Consider the following 5,878-nt stretch of genomic DNA (forward strand, 5'->3'; position numbering starts at 1 on the left):
GGCAGAATACATAGCTGTTAGTGAAGCTGCTAAGGAAGCAGTCTGGATGAAGAAGTTCATCACAGAGCTGGGTGTAGTTCCTGAGATTGCCGGACCAGTCCCAGTTTATTGCGATAACACTGGAGCAGTTGCACAGGCTAAGGAACCAAGGTCTCATCATAGATCCAAGCACATTTTGAGACGCTTCCACCTTGTTCGAGAGATAATCGAAAGACAAGACGTCAAGATTGAACGAGTAGACACAAAGAACAATATAGCAGACCCATTTACTAAAGCTCTACCACAACAGCAATTCAATCGTCACCTCGATTGTATGGGGTTAAAATATAAGGGCGATTGGCTTTAGTGCAAGTGGGAGATTGAAAGAGTAGATGCCCTATAAGCCAATCATTTGATGGGTTTCTCTTTGTAATCCTCCAAATCATGTATTTTGACACTCGATATATATCAATAAAGGCATTGTGTTTCATCATTTGCTGCTTATCTATTTTATTATTGGATGATGAACCCCATAAATTAGGACATTGATTTTAGGGTTATGATGAGATTATACCAGTGAGACCTAAAATCCTAAAATCCTAATTTAGAATATTCCCAGTCAAATTGGTATATTGAGTCGGGGATCAATATTACCGGAAAGACTGGCACATCTTATGTATGCTCAATGTAGAGGGTGATTGATCTCACAATCACTTGTGTGAGACACTAATACAAAGATGTGGGTGCTCATTAGAGGAATGAGTTCACTGAAATGACCAGCCATGAGAACATCTTATGGATTCTTACTTAATTATCAAAAGATGGTTCTCATAGTGGGAGTTGTGCAAGTGATCCTTAGACCTGAGATCACCATGGTACCTTGTGCACTTGAAGCTATATTTTGGTTTACCCTCATTCACGACATTGCGTTGTGTACGGGGTATTCTGGATATGGTGGATTTTGTACGAAGGTTGTGAGTAGGTCAACAAGGAATCAGTCACTTCTAGTAAGAGAAGGTAACATCCTACTTACTCTAATCTTATGATGATTCACGAAGCCTTTGATCAAAGCAAAATGAATATTAGAAAGAGTTTCTAATGTTTCATTGTTTGAATTATCATATAAAAGATTGAGAGAGATATGAATAAGTGATTGAGTTTGATATTGATCCATACTCGAGCACTTATTCAGGATGTAGTATGACTGAGGGATTGAATTGCACAGTAACTTTCCACTGAAGGGTATGTTTGGATTTGTCCAATACATTCCTCATCTTCCGGGTAGACATGATACGTTGCTAGACGTCAATCATGTCTTGTGGGTTGATCGGATCAAAGAGTTTGATTAGATCAAAGCATCAGAAAGGTTCTGATTGCTAAGTCAGGTTTAGCACTAAATTGAACCTAAATTGGATTAGAGGTATTCTAATCAGGTTAGGTCAACTTGCACCTGCACCTACTGCTGGCTAAGATAAGGAACCCAATGGGTCACACACAAGGGAATTGATCAAGGGTCTAATTGGATTAGATCATGTTTGCAAGATGAACATGCTAGCACGTGTTGCAAACCCTAGCTCCTGATTCAAATTAAATTCGAATATGATTCTTAGATTTGGTTGATCTAATATGATTAGATCATGACCTAATATGGGTTAGCCAAGAGTTGAAACCCATTTGGCTTTAATTAGACCTGATTTGATTAGGTTTAATGTTTTCTTTAAGTTGGTTAAACCCAATTGGATTGGGTTTGATAGGGCCTTCACTTCTGGACCATTGGATCGCTTCCTGGATGAAGGATCTGGTCCACTGGTTGGCGCCTTCATCTGGACCATTGGATGGCTTCCTGGATGAAGGATCTGGTCCACTGGTTAGCGCCTGAATCTGGACCACTGGATGGCTCTCTGGATGAAAGATCTGGACCGTTGCTCAGCGCCTGAATCTGGACCACTGGATGGCTCTCTGGATGAAAGATCTGAACCGTTGCTCAGCGCCTGAATCTGGACCATCGGTGATGGCATCTTACTTCTGGACCATTGGATGGCACCCTGGATGATGATGTCTTGATCTGGACCATTAGATGGCACCTAGATCTGGACCATTGGCTTTGGTTCACTGCATTTGGGCCCTTGGATCATCAGGATTTAAGAGGGAGATGTGAGAAAGAAGTTGATACACCCTTCTCCTTAGCACCCCATCATGATGGGATGCATCTCTTGGTACATGCCTCATCATGATGAGGTGTGTGGATGGGATGCATCCCTTTATGATGCATCCCTCCATCTCTTATAAATAGGAGGTGCCTTGGGGTTCTAAAGATCATCCAAAAAAAAAAGGCCTCTCCTTCTCTCTCCCTTATCCCTTCTTTCTTACAAGCCTCTCTCTTTTGTCCTAACCCAAGACAAGAGGGTCTTCTTTAGGACAAAAAGGCTAGTGAATGTTTTAGAGGTAGAAAGGAAGAAGTGAAGGAAAATCAGCCAATTAAATCCTTTGGAAGGATTGAACAATTAGAATCGAGTTTTGGTGGAGCTAGAGTCTTGAACCCATTCCTGTGTGGATCAACATCGGAGGGTGAACATTTGGGCACCTTAGGACATCTTCAGACATATTGGATATAGCGTGATAGGTATTCTTCTATACCAAGATTATATTTTCTACATTATTTGGTTATACTATTAAGGTGATCTTGGCTTATTAGGGTTTCATATAATGGGTTTTATAAGAAAATTTTATAATCCCGTATCTTTCGCTGCGCCCTAGGGCACTGGGAAACCCCAACAATAAATCCATAGGAACATCAGAAAAAAGATAATATTTTAGCATAAGAGGAAAAGAGAAAAAAGAAAGAGAAAACTTCAAGTGCATTCAGTGAGAGCCCAACGAGCACATCTTTTACTATGATAGAGAGTTTGGGAAGAGCATCCAAGTCTATTCAAGGCCAACCAACTACTTCTAGAGCTGAATTGATTCTTTGTCTTTTTATCTTTAAGGAGTTGTAATTTATTTTGTTTCTAATCCTTCTCATGCTTTATTGTAAGGCTTCAACAAACGAGCAGGCTCCACCCCTCTAAGGGAGCTTGCTCAAAAAAGTCATTCTCCTTAAGTGAAGGAGACTCATTCTCAAATTGGTTCTCTCCTTGATATGGTCTTATACATCAAATTTCATATGGACGAGAGTCAGCACAACCTCTTGGAGGCTGTCACCTATCAGATGGCTAGAGTATTAAGGCCATTCATAGAGCAGCATGAATCACCTCTGCATTAGCAGTGAAACGGGTCGATTGACTTGTTCCAGTTCTTACTAATCAGTATCAAGTTCCACATGTTACTCTAGTGTACAGTGCGATAAACTTGGCCAATCATGTTGCAGCCCATCATCTTTGCAATATAGGAATTTTAGGCTTTTGGAAAGGCTTGATGACAAAGGCAAAGATGAAGTTTATAGTAGTGAGACCTTAGTAACTCAAGACTGAGGTGACGAGGATATTACTTTGGGAGCTAGTGCTCCTAATTGTTAGGATCTGTCACATGCCGCAGAAAATTTCAAAATTTTTTTCAGATCGCAGCGGAAAGGCATGCAAGATCCCGTTCATCGCATGAACGTATTTTTACAAACATCGTTTGTAGATAGATTAGGTTTAAATTCTTATGAACCATTTTTAAGTCATTAGGAAGATCAGATCTTCACCTTGTGCGGGTAGATGGTCTCCGCAAATCTGATATTCGTGGATTTAATGGAAGGTTCGCTTGAAGCTGCACACGCGTCCGACCTCTACGGATATCCACACGAAGTAAAGCACCGATCGAAGCTTTTGGATCTCCTCAGGATGCTAGCTCCCTTGTAGAGATGGCTATTGATGACTGATATCCTTCCTTTCAATCAACTCTTGAATGCCTAAGGGAGGAGGAAGAAGAAGGTTGGTTCAATGGAAGGAGAATAAAAACCCGCAGCCTTTTTCTTTTTCCTTCGCGTTGGAGGAAGTAGGAGGGCTGCCAAGGCTCTTCTTTTTCCTTGTTGCTTGTGGCTCAAAGGAGGAGAGGGGAGGAGGTGTTCATGGCTGAAAAGAGATGGGAATACTCATAAAATTCGCGGCCCCCTTTGAACCCTCTTTTATGGCATGTGAGGATAGAGATGAGCTCCTAATTTTTAGGAGCTCATCTTTATCCTTCCATATTTCGAAATAGGAGGGGCGTACGCCCCTCCTTTATTTCTCACGCTATCAGCAAAGGAGTGGCGTACTTCCCTCCCTCTTCTCCCATTTGGTTGGCCCCTAGTTGATCAAATCAAGTAGGGAGGGTTGGGTCCAAACGATGGATCCAATCCTATTCAAAATAGGATTATGTACACCCATTTTAATTTCTCCAAATTCTAATCCAATTAGAATTTAATTGAATCATGACTTTATTGAACTCTTCAATCCTAATCCAATTAAGAGTCTTTTAATTAATTAGATTAAAATTAATTAGGACTTAAGAAAATCCTAATCTAATTAGGACTTATTAAATTTCGGCCTTAAGGTAATTAGGACTAGAAATCCTACTCCAAGTAGGACTCTAATTTAATTTAAAATTCTAATCCAATTAGGACTCCAAGGATTCTACTTCAAGTAGGACTCATGATCAAGTCCAATTAATTAAATCCAATTAATTAAATTAAATTGCAATTCGATTGCAATTATTTCTTCTTCAACTCACTAACTCTTAGCGGGTCAATTAATTATCAATCAAATTGATTATTTCTGATTCTTAATCACATTCAACCATCGGATCGGTCAATACCTCTAATGTGTGATCCCATATGTTCTATTCTGTCTGGTAGTGAGATATATTGCGATCTCTATCACAATATCATTGAAAACTTCTTTCAATGGGTTGAAACAATTTCAACTCAACTCACTAGGGATCATCGACCATCAAGATGGTCCCTGTGAGTCTTACCATCCACCAGTGACACCTAGCAGCTGTTGGAAACCCGCCCATGCCGCAGAAAAATTTTCAAAAATTCAGATGCAGTAGAAGAGGCATGCGCGGGATCAACCGTTCATTGCATGAACGTTGTTTAAAAAACCGTTCGTAGATAGATAAGGATTAAAAACTTTTAAATAACATTAGAAGATCAGATCTTCACCTTGTGCGGATAGATGATCACCGCAAACTGATGATCGTGGTTTTGGATGAAGGTTCGCTTGAAGCCGTTCAAGTGCCCGGCCTCTACGGATATCCACACGAAGCAGAAAACCGATCCAAGCTTTCTATCTCCCCGAGGTGTTAGATCCCTTGCAGAGATAACTTTGATGGCTGATCTCCTCTCTTTCTTTCAACTCTTGAATGTGCTTGAGAGGAGGAAGAAGAAGGATGAAGAATAGTAAAGGAACAAAACCCCTGCAGCCTTCTTTCTTTTCCTTGCGTTGGAAGGAGGAAGGGAGGATGAAGAGGCCACCTTTCTTTTTCTTCCTTTGCTTGCGGCTGAACCAAGGAAAGGGGAGGAGAGGGGGCCATGAATTGGAGAGGGAGAGGGCTTCAATGATGCCCTAGGTCAGCCCCCACGCCTCCTCTTAAATAGCATGTGGAGCTCCTACACCTCTTAAATAGCATGTGGAGCTCCTACTTTGTAGGAGCTCCTTGATAAACTTCCAAGAGGGGCGCCGGCCCCTCTTCTTTGCCGCACCAAGCAAGGAAAAGGAGGAGAGGCTTGTGCCCCTCCTTCATGGTTAACCTAATCCTTCTTTAAGGAGGATTAGGAAGGTCACTCATGGTTAGGTCCTAATCTAATTAGGCTTGGACCAAGGGTGAACCAATTTGGGTTTAATCTAGGTAAGTCCTAATCCAATTAGAACTTAATGAACCATGACTCAATTGAACCCTTCAATTCCTAATCCAATTAGGAATCTTGTTGATTCAT

Source organism: Phoenix dactylifera, unplaced genomic scaffold (assembly GCF_009389715.1).
Source record: "Phoenix dactylifera cultivar Barhee BC4 unplaced genomic scaffold, palm_55x_up_171113_PBpolish2nd_filt_p 000574F, whole genome shotgun sequence".
Lineage (NCBI taxonomy): Eukaryota > Viridiplantae > Streptophyta > Magnoliopsida > Arecales > Arecaceae > Phoenix > Phoenix dactylifera.